The 13,202-nt window shown below is 51.8% G+C and overlaps 9 non-coding genes across 9 annotated transcripts; all 9 read right to left on the bottom strand.

Moving 5' to 3' along the window:
* Positions 1-932: 932 nt before the first annotated feature.
* On the bottom strand, positions 933-1,051 carry LOC126313804 (5S ribosomal RNA). Its single transcript, XR_007555418.1, has one exon. It is a non-coding gene; the product is annotated as a 5S ribosomal RNA (ribosomal RNA).
* Positions 1,052-2,333: 1,282 nt separating this feature from the next.
* Positions 2,334-2,452, bottom strand: LOC126313799 (5S ribosomal RNA). The gene has a single exon (XR_007555413.1). It is a non-coding gene; the product is annotated as a 5S ribosomal RNA (ribosomal RNA).
* A 1,344-nt stretch (positions 2,453-3,796) lies between these two features.
* LOC126313909 (5S ribosomal RNA) lies at positions 3,797-3,915 on the bottom strand. The gene has a single exon (XR_007555512.1). It is a non-coding gene; the product is annotated as a 5S ribosomal RNA (ribosomal RNA).
* A 1,283-nt stretch (positions 3,916-5,198) lies between these two features.
* LOC126313803 (5S ribosomal RNA) lies at positions 5,199-5,317 on the bottom strand. The gene has a single exon (XR_007555417.1). It is a non-coding gene; the product is annotated as a 5S ribosomal RNA (ribosomal RNA).
* A 1,375-nt stretch (positions 5,318-6,692) lies between these two features.
* On the bottom strand, positions 6,693-6,811 carry LOC126313802 (5S ribosomal RNA). Its single transcript, XR_007555416.1, has one exon. It is a non-coding gene; the product is annotated as a 5S ribosomal RNA (ribosomal RNA).
* Positions 6,812-8,094: 1,283 nt separating this feature from the next.
* Positions 8,095-8,213, bottom strand: LOC126313801 (5S ribosomal RNA). The gene has a single exon (XR_007555415.1). It is a non-coding gene; the product is annotated as a 5S ribosomal RNA (ribosomal RNA).
* Positions 8,214-9,495: 1,282 nt separating this feature from the next.
* On the bottom strand, positions 9,496-9,614 carry LOC126313800 (5S ribosomal RNA). Its single transcript, XR_007555414.1, has one exon. It is a non-coding gene; the product is annotated as a 5S ribosomal RNA (ribosomal RNA).
* A 1,282-nt stretch (positions 9,615-10,896) lies between these two features.
* On the bottom strand, positions 10,897-11,015 carry LOC126313965 (5S ribosomal RNA). Its single transcript, XR_007555562.1, has one exon. It is a non-coding gene; the product is annotated as a 5S ribosomal RNA (ribosomal RNA).
* A 1,282-nt stretch (positions 11,016-12,297) lies between these two features.
* Positions 12,298-12,416, bottom strand: LOC126313964 (5S ribosomal RNA). The gene has a single exon (XR_007555561.1). It is a non-coding gene; the product is annotated as a 5S ribosomal RNA (ribosomal RNA).
* Positions 12,417-13,202: the final 786 nt, after the last annotated feature.

Genomic DNA, 13,202 nt, shown 5'->3' with positions numbered 1-13,202 from the left:
TAGATATTTGCGTAATTCGCACGGTGCATAATCGGCTGTCACCTTCCGTCCCGACTTGTCCCGACTTTGCTCGACTGCCGCTCGCTGCCGCTCGGGTCGCGGTCCATATGACAGCACAAGCACGAGGAACATCTGCGAGATGGGCGCGGGCCGAACCGGCGTGTCCGAGGCGACGTGTGCGGCCGTTCGGAGCTACCAGAGCAGCTCTGTGCCGCGCCGTGCCGTGGAAAGGTGCGAAAACATGCACACAAGACACAGGCTTTTCGACAAAGTATCCATCTCTTGTAGCGACGAAAGGTAAATTTTTGTTTACAAATTTGCCGTTGTGCACTGCTACAAAACAATATGCCCTGACGTATTTCACAACATTTCTGTCACTTCATACTGTTTTGTTATTTCCAGAGACTCTTTGCAAGTCTTCCTTGGCGCACTCTTTTCAAACTGAGTTCCTTAATATCGTATCTTACGATAGTTTAAAATCAGTATGGAAGCATCTTTGTCACATGAGAAAGGTAGCATGAAAAAACGGCTGGCAGGGGTAGCGACAAGAAAGCAAGAAATGAAGATAGCCAGAGTTCCCAGGCGGTCGCCGATCCGAATATAAACGTTGTTGCTTATCTTCGGTGGTCGGACGGGAACAGGTTTTTTTTAATGTAGTTAGTTTTTGGAATTTAGCGCTCCTACAAAACAGTAGGCTCTGACGCATTTCAAGAGCACATCTGTCGATTCGCAGTGTTTCGTTATTTTCAACGAGTTCCTAGCACTCTTCCTCCGCGCATTCTTGTACAAACTGAGTTCATTACTGTAATTTCGCATCTTACGTTTAATACAGTAGTTTAAAATGCTTGTGGAAGCATCTTCGTCGCACCTGAGAGTTTGTATGAAAAGAGGGCTGGCAGGTGTAGTGACATAAAATTTAAAAGAAGAGAGGGAGCCAACAGCACCCGGTGTTCCCAGGCGGTCACCCATCCAAGTACTAACCGGGCCCGATGTTGCTTAACTTCGGTGATCGGACGAGAACCGGTGTATTCAACATGGTATGGCCGTTGGCGTCCTTATACTGTAGCCGCACGGCACAAGAAGGCTTCGCCTCTCCTCCCAATACACGCAATCGCCATTTTCGGTGGCACATTTGACGCAAAGCACGTCCTTCCACCTCGAAGGCGACGCGCAGTGCGGCGCGCCGCCACGTGGGTCAGACGCACAACACAGCTGCTCGTTGCACCGCCTGTCATTCGTTTGGTTCGTGCGGCCTCCGACACTCGCGGGAGACGCACCTTGTTATTGTTGTCCGTCGCAGGGATTGCGCGCGGCCGGGCGGCGGGTGGACTGCGCGGGGTGTGGCAGTGTCCTGCTGGACCGAGAGAAGCGTTCTCACCTGCCTGACACGCGTCGCGCTTCTAGATATTTGCGTAATTCGCACGGTGCATAATCGGCTGTCACCTTCCGTCCCGACTTGTCCCGACTTTGCTCGACTGCCGCTCGCTGCCGCTCGGGTCGCGGTCCATATGACAGCACAAGCACGAGGAACATCTGCGAGATGGGCGCGGGCCGAACCGGCGTGTCCGAGGCGACGTGTGCGGCCGTTCGGAGCTACCAGAGCAGCTCTGTGCCGCGCCGTGCCGTGGAAAGGTGCGAAAACATGCACACAAGACACAGGCTTTTCGACAAAGTATCCATCTCTTGTAGCGACGAAAGGTAAATTTTTGTTTACAAATTTGCCGTTGTGCACTGCTACAAAACAATATGCCCTGACGTATTTCACAACATTTCTGTCACTTCATACTGTTTTGTTATTTCCAGAGACTCTTTGCAAGTCTTCCTTGGCGCACTCTTTTCAAACTGAGTTCCTTAATATCGTATCTTACGATAGTTTAAAATCAGTATGGAAGCATCTTTGTCACATGAGAAAGGTAGCATGAAAAAACGGCTGGCAGGGGTAGCGACAAGAAAGCAAGAAATGAAGACAGCCAGAGTTCCCAGGCGGTCGCCGATCCGAATATAAACGTTGTTGCTTATCTTCGGTGGTCGGACGGGAACAGGTTTTTTTTAATGTAGTTAGTTTTTGGAATTTAGCGCTCCTACAAAACAGTAGGCTCTGACGCATTTCAAGAGCACATCTGTCGATTCGCAGTGTTTCGTTATTTTCAACGAGTTCCTAGCACTCTTCCTCCGCGCATTCTTGTACAAACTGAGTTCATTACTGTAATTTCGCATCTTACGTTTAATACAGTAGTTTAAAATGCTTGTGGAAGCATCTTCGTCGCACCTGAGAGTTTGTATGAAAAGAGGGCTGGCAGGTGTAGTGACATAAAATTTAAAAGAAGAGAGGGAGCCAACAGCACCTGGTGTTCCCAGGCGGTCACCCATCCAAGTACTAACCGGGCCCGATGTTGCTTAACTTCGGTGATCGGACGAGAACCGGTGTATTCAACATGGTATGGCCGTTGGCGTCCTTATACTGTAGCCGCACGGCACAAGAAGGCTTCGCCTCTCCTCCCAATACACGCAATCGCCATTTTCGGTGGCACATTTGACGCAAAGCACGTCCTTCCACCTCGAAGGCGACGCGCAGTGCGGCGCGCCGCCACGTGGGTAAGACGCACAACACAGCTGCTCGTTGCACCGCCTGTCATTCGTTTGGTTCGTGCGGCCTCCGACACTCGCGGGAGACGCACCTTGTTATTGTTGTCCGTCGCAGGGATTGCGCGCGGCCGGGCGGCGGGTGGACTGCGCGGGGTGTGGCAGTGTCCTGCTGGACCGAGAGAAGCGTTCTCACCTGCCTGACACGCGTCGCGCTTCTAGATATTTGCGTAATTCGCACGGTGCATAATCGGCTGTCACCTTCCGTCCCGACTTGTCCCGACTTGTCCCGACACTTGTCCCGACTTGTCCCGACTTGTCCCGACTTGTCACGACTTGTCCCGACTTTGCTCGACTGCCGCTCGCTGCCGCTCGGGTCGCGGTCCATATGACAGCACAAGCACGAGGAACATCTGCGAGATGGGCGCGGGCCGAACCGGCGTGTCCGAGGCGACGTGTGCGGCCGTTCGGAGCTACCAGAGCAGCTCTGTGCCGCGCCGTGCCGTGGAAAGGTGCGAAAACATGCACACAAGACACAGGCTTTTCGACAAAGTATCCATCTCTTGTAGCGACGAAAGGTAAATTTTTGTTTACAAATTTGCCGTTGTGCACTGCTACAAAACAATATGCCCTGACGTATTTCACAACATTTCTGTCACTTCATACTGTTTTGTTATTTCCAGAGACTCTTTGCAAGTCTTCCTTGGCGCACTCTTTTCAAACTGAGTTCCTTAATATCGTATCTTACGATAGTTTAAAATCAGTATGGAAGCATCTTTGTCACATGAGAAAGGTAGCATGAAAAAACGGCTGGCAGGGGTAGCGACAAGAAAGCAAGAAATGAAGACAGCCAGAGTTCCCAGGCGGTCGCCGATCCGAATATAAACGTTGTTGCTTATCTTCGGTGGTCGGACGGGAACAGGTTTTTTTTAATGTAGTTAGTTTTTGGAATTTAGCGCTCCTACAAAACAGTAGGCTCTGACGCATTTCAAGAGCACATCTGTCGATTCGCAGTGTTTCGTTATTTTCAACGAGTTCCTAGCACTCTTCCTCCGCGCATTCTTGTACAAACTGAGTTCATTACTGTAATTTCGCATCTTACGTTTAATACAGTAGTTTAAAATGCTTGTGGAAGCATCTTCGTCGCACCTGAGAGTTTGTATGAAAAGAGGGCTGGCAGGTGTAGTGACATAAAATTTAAAAGAAGAGAGGGAGCCAACAGCACCCGGTGTTCCAAGGCGGTCACCCATCCAAGTACTAACCGGGCCCGATGTTGCTTAACTTCGGTGATCGGACGAGAACCGGTGTATTCAACATGGTATGGCCGTTGGCGTCCTTATACTGTAGCCGCACGGCACAAGAAGGCTTCGCCTCTCCTCCCAATACACGCAATCGCCATTTTCGGTGGCACATTTGACGCAAAGCACGTCCTTCCACCTCGAAGGCGACGCGCAGTGCGGCGCGCCGCCACGTGGGTCAGACGCACAACACAGCTGCTCGTTGCACCGCCTGTCATTCGTTTGGTTCGTGCGGCCTCCGACACTCGCGGGAGACGCACCTTGTTATTGTTGTCCGTCGCAGGGATTGCGCGCGGCCGGGCGGCGGGTGGACTGCGCGGGGTGTGGCAGTGTCCTGCTGGACCGAGAGAAGCGTTCTCACCTGCCTGACACGCGTCGCGCTTCTAGATATTTGCGTAATTCGCACGGTGCATAATCGGCTGTCACCTTCCGTCCCGACTTGTCCCGACTTTGCTCGACTGCCGCTCGCTGCCGCTCGGGTCGCGGTCCATATGACAGCACAAGCACGAGGAACATCTGCGAGATGGGCGCGGGCCGAACCGGCGTGTCCGAGGCGACGTGTGCGGCCGTTCGGAGCTACCAGAGCAGCTCTGTGCCGCGCCGTGCCGTGGAAAGGTGCGAAAACATGCACACAAGACACAGGCTTTTCGACAAAGTATCCATCTCTTGTAGCGACGAAAGGTAAATTTTTGTTTACAAATTTGCCGTTGTGCACTGCTACAAAACAATATGCCCTGACGTATTTCACAACATTTCTGTCACTTCATACTGTTTTGTTATTTCCAGAGACTCTTTGCAAGTCTTCCTTGGCGCACTCTTTTCAAACTGAGTTCCTTAATATCGTATCTTACGATAGTTTAAAATCAGTATGGAAGCATCTTTGTCACATGAGAAAGGTAGCATGAAAAAACGGCTGGCAGGGGTAGCGACAAGAAAGCAAGAAATGAAGACAGCCAGAGTTCCCAGGCGGTCGCCGATCCGAATATAAACGTTGTTGCTTATCTTCGGTGGTCGGACGGGAACAGGTTTTTTTTTAATGTAGTTAGTTTTTGGAATTTAGCGCTCCTACAAAACAGTAGGCTCTGACGCATTTCAAGAGCACATCTGTCGATTCGCAGTGTTTCGTTATTTTCAACGAGTTCCTAGCACTCTTCCTCCGCGCATTCTTGTACAAACTGAGTTCATTACTGTAATTTCGCATCTTACGTTTAATACAGTAGTTTAAAATGCTTGTGGAAGCATCTTCGTCGCACCTGAGAGTTTGTATGAAAAGAGGGCTGGCAGGTGTAGTGACATAAAATTTAAAAGAAGAGAGGGAGCCAACAGCACCCGGTGTTCCCAGGCGGTCACCCATCCAAGTACTAACCGGGCCCGATGTTGCTTAACTTCGGTGATCGGACGAGAACCGGTGTATTCAACATGGTATGGCCGTTGGCGTCCTTATACTGTAGCCGCACGGCACAAGAAGGCTTCGCCTCTCCTCCCAATACACGCAATCGCCATTTTCGGTGGCACATTTGACGCAAAGCACGTCCTTCCACCTCGAAGGCGACGCGCAGTGCGGCGCGCCGCCACGTGGGTCAGACGCACAACACAGCTGCTCGTTGCACCGCCTGTCATTCGTTTGGTTCGTGCGGCCTCCGACACTCGCGGGAGACGCACCTTGTTATTGTTGTCCGTCGCAGGGATTGCGCGCGGCCGGGCGGCGGGTGGACTGCGCGGGGTGTGGCAGTGTCCTGCTGGACCGAGAGAAGCGTTCTCACCTGCCTGACACGCGTCGCGCTTCTAGATATTTGCGTAATTCGCACGGTGCATAATCGGCTGTCACCTTCCGTCCCGACTTGTCCCGACTTTGCTCGACTGCCGCTCGCTGCCGCTCGGGTCGCGGTCCATATGACAGCACAAGCACGAGGAACATCTGCGTTGTCCCGACTTGTCCCGACTTTGCTCGACTGCCGCTCGCTGCCGCTCGGGTCGCGGTCCATATGACAGCACAAGCACGAGGAACATCTGCGAGATGGGCGCGGGCCGAACCGGCGTGTCCGAGGCGACGTGTGCGGCCGTTCGGAGCTACCAGAGCAGCTCTGTGCCGCGCCGTGCCGTGGAAAGGTGCGAAAACATGCACACAAGACACAGGCTTTTCGACAAAGTATCCATCTCTTGTAGCGACGAAAGGTAAATTTTTGTTTACAAATTTGCCGTTGTGCACTGCTACAAAACAATATGCCCTGACGTATTTCACAACATTTCTGTCACTTCATACTGTTTTGTTATTTCCAGAGACTCTTTGCAAGTCTTCCTTGGCGCACTCTTTTCAAACTGAGTTCCTTAATATCGTATCTTACGATAGTTTAAAATCAGTATGGAAGCATCTTTGTCACATGAGAAAGGTAGCATGAAAAAACGGCTGGCAGGGGTAGCGACAAGAAAGCAAGAAATGAAGACAGCCAGAGTTCCCAGGCGGTCGCCGATCCGAATATAAACGTTGTTGCTTATCTTCGGTGGTCGGACGGGAACAGGTTTTTTTTTAATGTAGTTAGTTTTTGGAATTTAGCGCTCCTACAAAACAGTAGGCTCTGACGCATTTCAAGAGCACATCTGTCGATTCGCAGTGTTTCGTTATTTTCAACGAGTTCCTAGCACTCTTCCTCCGCGCATTCTTGTACAAACTGAGTTCATTACTGTAATTTCGCATCTTACGTTTAATACAGTAGTTTAAAATGCTTGTGGAAGCATCTTCGTCGCACCTGAGAGTTTGTATGAAAAGAGGGCTGGCAGGTGTAGTGACATAAAATTTAAAAGAAGAGAGGGAGCCAACAGCACCCGGTGTTCCCAGGCGGTCACCCATCCAAGTACTAACCGGGCCCGATGTTGCTTAACTTCGGTGATCGGACGAGAACCGGTGTATTCAACATGGTATGGCCGTTGGCGTCCTTATACTGTAGCCGCACGGCACAAGAAGGCTTCGCCTCTCCTCCCAATACACGCAATCGCCATTTTCGGTGGCACATTTGACGCAAAGCACGTCCTTCCACCTCGAAGGCGACGCGCAGTGCGGCGCGCCGCCACGTGGGTCAGACGCACAACACAGCTGCTCGTTGCACCGCCTGTCATTCGTTTGGTTCGTGCGGCCTCCGACACTCGCGGGAGACGCACCTTGTTATTGTTGTCCGTCGCAGGGATTGCGCGCGGCCGGGCGGCGGGTGGACTGCGCGGGGTGTGGCAGTGTCCTGCTGGACCGAGAGAAGCGTTCTCACCTGCCTGACACGCGTCGCGCTTCTAGATATTTGCGTAATTCGCACGGTGCATAATCGGCTGTCACCTTCCGTCCCGACTTGTCCCGACTTTGCTCGACTGCCGCTCGCTGCCGCTCGGGTCGCGGTCCATATGACAGCACAAGCACGAGGAACATCTGCGAGATGGGCGCGGGCCGAACCGGCGTGTCCGAGGCGACGTGTGCGGCCGTTCGGAGCTACCAGAGCAGCTCTGTGCCGCGCCGTGCCGTGGAAAGGTGCGAAAACATGCACACAAGACACAGGCTTTTCGACAAAGTATCCATCTCTTGTAGCGACGAAAGGTAAATTTTTGTTTACAAATTTGCCGTTGTGCACTGCTACAAAACAATATGCCCTGACGTATTTCACAACATTTCTGTCACTTCATACTGTTTTGTTATTTCCAGAGACTCTTTGCAAGTCTTCCTTGGCGCACTCTTTTCAAACTGAGTTCCTTAATATCGTATCTTACGATAGTTTAAAATCAGTATGGAAGCATCTTTGTCACATGAGAAAGGTAGCATGAAAAAACGGCTGGCAGGGGTAGCGACAAGAAAGCAAGAAATGAAGACAGCCAGAGTTCCCAGGCGGTCGCCGATCCGAATATAAACGTTGTTGCTTATCTTCGGTGGTCGGACGGGAACAGGTTTTTTTTTAATGTAGTTAGTTTTTGGAATTTAGCGCTCCTACAAAACAGTAGGCTCTGACGCATTTCAAGAGCACATCTGTCGATTCGCAGTGTTTCGTTATTTTCAACGAGTTCCTAGCACTCTTCCTCCGCGCATTCTTGTACAAACTGAGTTCATTACTGTAATTTCGCATCTTACGTTTAATACAGTAGTTTAAAATGCTTGTGGAAGCATCTTCGTCGCACCTGAGAGTTTGTATGAAAAGAGGGCTGGCAGGTGTAGTGACATAAAATTTAAAAGAAGAGAGGGAGCCAACAGCACCCGGTGTTCCCAGGCGGTCACCCATCCAAGTACTAACCGGGCCCGATGTTGCTTAACTTCGGTGATCGGACGAGAACCGGTGTATTCAACATGGTATGGCCGTTGGCGTCCTTATACTGTAGCCGCACGGCACAAGAAGGCTTCGCCTCTCCTCCCAATACACGCAATCGCCATTTTCGGTGGCACATTTGACGCAAAGCACGTCCTTCCACCTCGAAGGCGACGCGCAGTGCGGCGCGCCGCCACGTGGGTCAGACGCACAACACAGCTGCTCGTTGCACCGCCTGTCATTCGTTTGGTTCGTGCGGCCTCCGACACTCGCGGGAGACGCACCTTGTTATTGTTGTCCGTCGCAGGGATTGCGCGCGGCCGGGCGGCGGGTGGACTGCGCGGGGTGTGGCAGTGTCCTGCTGGACCGAGAGAAGCGTTCTCACCTGCCTGACACGCGTCGCGCTTCTAGATATTTGCGTAATTCGCACGGTGCATAATCGGCTGTCACCTTCCGTCCCGACTTGTCCCGACTTTGCTCGACTGCCGCTCGCTGCCGCTCGGGTCGCGGTCCATATGACAGCACAAGCACGAGGAACATCTGCGAGATGGGCGCGGGCCGAACCGGCGTGTCCGAGGCGACGTGTGCGGCCGTTCGGAGCTACCAGAGCAGCTCTGTGCCGCGCCGTGCCGTGGAAAGGTGCGAAAACATGCACACAAGACACAGGCTTTTCGACAAAGTATCCATCTCTTGTAGCGACGAAAGGTAAATTTTTGTTTACAAATTTGCCGTTGTGCACTGCTACAAAACAATATGCCCTGACGTATTTCACAACATTTCTGTCACTTCATACTGTTTTGTTATTTCCAGAGACTCTTTGCAAGTCTTCCTTGGCGCACTCTTTTCAAACTGAGTTCCTTAATATCGTATCTTACGATAGTTTAAAATCAGTATGGAAGCATCTTTGTCACATGAGAAAGGTAGCATGAAAAAACGGCTGGCAGGGGTAGCGACAAGAAAGCAAGAAATGAAGACAGCCAGAGTTCCCAGGCGGTCGCCGATCCGAATATAAACGTTGTTGCTTATCTTCGGTGGTCGGACGGGAACAGGTTTTTTTTAATGTAGTTAGTTTTTGGAATTTAGCGCTCCTACAAAACAGTAGGCTCTGACGCATTTCAAGAGCACATCTGTCGATTCGCAGTGTTTCGTTATTTTCAACGAGTTCCTAGCACTCTTCCTCCGCGCATTCTTGTACAAACTGAGTTCATTACTGTAATTTCGCATCTTACGTTTAATACAGTAGTTTAAAATGCTTGTGGAAGCATCTTCGTCGCACCTGAGAGTTTGTATGAAAAGAGGGCTGGCAGGTGTAGTGACATAAAATTTAAAAGAAGAGAGGGAGCCAACAGCACCCGGTGTTCCCAGGCGGTCACCCATCCAAGTACTAACCGGGCCCGATGTTGCTTAACTTCGGTGATCGGACGAGAACCGGTGTATTCAACATGGTATGGCCGTTGGCGTCCTTATACTGTAGCCGCACGGCACAAGAAGGCTTCGCCTCTCCTCCCAATACACGCAATCGCCATTTTCGGTGGCACATTTGACGCAAAGCACGTCCTTCCACCTCGAAGGCGACGCGCAGTGCGGCGCGCCGCCACGTGGGTCAGACGCACAACACAGCTGCTCGTTGCACCGCCTGTCATTCGTTTGGTTCGTGCGGCCTCCGACACTCGCGGGAGACGCACCTTGTTATTGTTGTCCGTCGCAGGGATTGCGCGCGGCCGGGCGGCGGGTGGACTGCGCGGGGTGTGGCAGTGTCCTGCTGGACCGAGAGAAGCGTTCTCACCTGCCTGACACGCGTCGCGCTTCTAGATATTTGCGTAATTCGCACGGTGCATAATCGGCTGTCACCTTCCGTCCCGACTTGTCCCGACTTTGCTCGACTGCCGCTCGCTGCCGCTCGGGTCGCGGTCCATATGACAGCACAAGCACGAGGAACATCTGCGAGATGGGCGCGGGCCGAACCGGCGTGTCCGAGGCGACGTGTGCGGCCGTTCGGAGCTACCAGAGCAGCTCTGTGCCGCGCCGTGCCGTGGAAAGGTGCGAAAACATGCACACAAGACACAGGCTTTTCGACAAAGTATCCATCTCTTGTAGCGACGAAAGGTAAATTTTTGTTTACAAATTTGCCGTTGTGCACTGCTACAAAACAATATGCCCTGACGTATTTCACAACATTTCTGTCACTTCATACTGTTTTGTTATTTCCAGAGACTCTTTGCAAGTCTTCCTTGGCGCACTCTTTTCAAACTGAGTTCCTTAATATCGTATCTTACGATAGTTTAAAATCAGTATGGAAGCATCTTTGTCACATGAGAAAGGTAGCATGAAAAAACGGCTGGCAGGGGTAGCGACAAGAAAGCAAGAAATGAAGACAGCCAGAGTTCCCAGGCGGTCGCCGATCCGAATATAAACGTTGTTGCTTATCTTCGGTGGTCGGACGGGAACAGGTTTTTTTTAATGTAGTTAGTTTTTGGAATTTAGCGCTCCTACAAAACAGTAGGCTCTGACGCATTTCAAGAGCACATCTGTCGATTCGCAGTGTTTCGTTATTTTCAACGAGTTCCTAGCACTCTTCCTCCGCGCATTCTTGTACAAACTGAGTTCATTACTGTAATTTCGCATCTTACGTTTAATACAGTAGTTTAAAATGCTTGTGGAAGCATCTTCGTCGCACCTGAGAGTTTGTATGAAAAGAGGGCTGGCAGGTGTAGTGACATAAAATTTAAAAGAAGAGAGGGAGCCAACAGCACCCGGTGTTCCCAGGCGGTCACCCATCCAAGTACTAACCGGGCCCGATGTTGCTTAACTTCGGTGATCGGACGAGAACCGGTGTATTCAACATGGTATGGCCGTTGGCGTCCTTATACTGTAGCCGCACGGCACAAGAAGGCTTCGCCTCTCCTCCCAATACACGCAATCGCCATTTTCGGTGGCACATTTGACGCAAAGCACGTCCTTCCACCTCGAAGGCGACGCGCAGTGCGGCGCGCCGCCACGTGGGTCAGACGCACAACACAGCTGCTCGTTGCACCGCCTGTCATTCGTTTGGTTCGTGCGGCCTCCGACACTCGCGGGAGACGCACCTTGTTATTGTTGTCCGTCGCAGGGATTGCGCGCGGCCGGGCGGCGGGTGGACTGCGCGGGGTGTGGCAGTGTCCTGCTGGACCGAGAGAAGCGTTCTCACCTGCCTGACACGCGTCGCGCTTCTAGATATTTGCGTAATTCGCACGGTGCATAATCGGCTGTCACCTTCCGTCCCGACTTGTCCCGACTTTGCTCGACTGCCGCTCGCTGCCGCTCGGGTCGCGGTCCATATGACAGCACAAGCACGAGGAACATCTGCGAGATGGGCGCGGGCCGAACCGGCGTGTCCGAGGCGACGTGTGCGGCCGTTCGGAGCTACCAGAGCAGCTCTGTGCCGCGCCGTGCCGTGGAAAGGTGCGAAAACATGCACACAAGACACAGGCTTTTCGACAAAGTATCCATCTCTTGTAGCGACGAAAGGTAAATTTTTGTTTACAAATTTGCCGTTGTGCACTGCTACAAAACAATATGCCCTGACGTATTTCACAACATTTCTGTCACTTCATACTGTTTTGTTATTTCCAGAGACTCTTTGCAAGTCTTCCTTGGCGCACTCTTTTCAAACTGAGTTCCTTAATATCGTATCTTACGATAGTTTAAAATCAGTATGGAAGCATCTTTGTCACATGAGAAAGGTAGCATGAAAAAACGGCTGGCAGGGGTAGCGACAAGAAAGCAAGAAATGAAGACAGCCAGAGTTCCCAGGCGGTCGCCGATCCGAATATAAACGTTGTTGCTTATCTTCGGTGGTCGGACGGGAACAGGTTTTTTTTAATGTAGTTAGTTTTTGGAATTTAGCGCTCCTACAAAACAGTAGGCTCTGACGCATTTCAAGAGCACATCTGTCGATTCGCAGTGTTTCGTTATTTTCAACGAGTTCCTAGCACTCTTCCTCCGCGCATTCTTGTACAAACTGAGTTCATTACTGTAATTTCGCATCTTACGTTTAATACAGTAGTTTAAAATGCTTGTGGAAGCATCTTCGTCGCACCTGAGAGTTTGTATGAAAAGAGGGCTGGCAGGTGTAGTGACATAAAATTTAAAAGAAGAGAGGGAGCCAACAGCACCCGGTGTTCCCAGGCGGTCACCCATCCAAGTACTAACCGGGCCCGATGTTGCTTAACTTCGGTGATCGGACGAGAACCGGTGTATTCAACATGGTATGGCCGTTGGCGTCCTTATACTGTAGCCGCACGGCACAAGAAGGCTTCGCCTCTCCTCCCAATACACGCAATCGCCATTTTCGGTGGCACATTTGACGCAAAGCACGTCCTTCCACCTCGAAGGCGACGCGCAGTGCGGCGCGCCGCCACGTGGGTCAGACGCACAACACAGCTGCTCGTTGCACCGCCTGTCATTCGTTTGGTTCGTGCGGCCTCCGACACTCGCGGGAGACGCACCTTGTTATTGTTGTCCGTCGCAGGGATTGCGCGCGGCCGGGCGGCGGGTGGACTGCGCGGGGTGTGGCAGTGTCCTGCTGGACCGAGAGAAGCGTTCTCACCTGCCTGACACGCGTCGCGCTTCTAGATATTTGCGTAATTCGCACGGTGCATAATCGGCTGTCACCTTCCGTCCCGACTTGTCCCGACTTTGCTCGACTGCCGCTCGCTGCCGCTCGGGTCGCGGTCCATATGACAGCACAAGCACGAGGAACATCTGCGAGATGGGCGCGGGCCGAACCGGCGTGTCCGAGGCGACGTGTGCGGCCGTTCGGAGCTACCAGAGCAGCTCTGTGCCGCGCCGTGCCGTGGAAAGGTGCGAAAACATGCACACAAGACACAGGCTTTTCGACAAAGTATCCATCTCTTGTAGCGACGAAAGGTAAATTTTTGTTTACAAATTTGCCGTTGTGCACTGCTACAAAACAATATGCCCTGACGTATTTCACAACATTTCTGTCACTTCATACTGTTTTGTTATTTCCAGAGACTCTTTGCAAGTCTTCCTTGGCGCACTCTTT

The sequence above is a fragment of the Schistocerca gregaria genome, unplaced genomic scaffold, assembly GCF_023897955.1.
Source record: "Schistocerca gregaria isolate iqSchGreg1 unplaced genomic scaffold, iqSchGreg1.2 ptg000507l, whole genome shotgun sequence".
Taxonomy (NCBI): domain Eukaryota; kingdom Metazoa; phylum Arthropoda; class Insecta; order Orthoptera; family Acrididae; genus Schistocerca; species Schistocerca gregaria.
The sequence above is the reverse complement of the archived record's forward strand: the minus strand, read 5'-3'. Positions and strand labels throughout refer to the sequence as shown.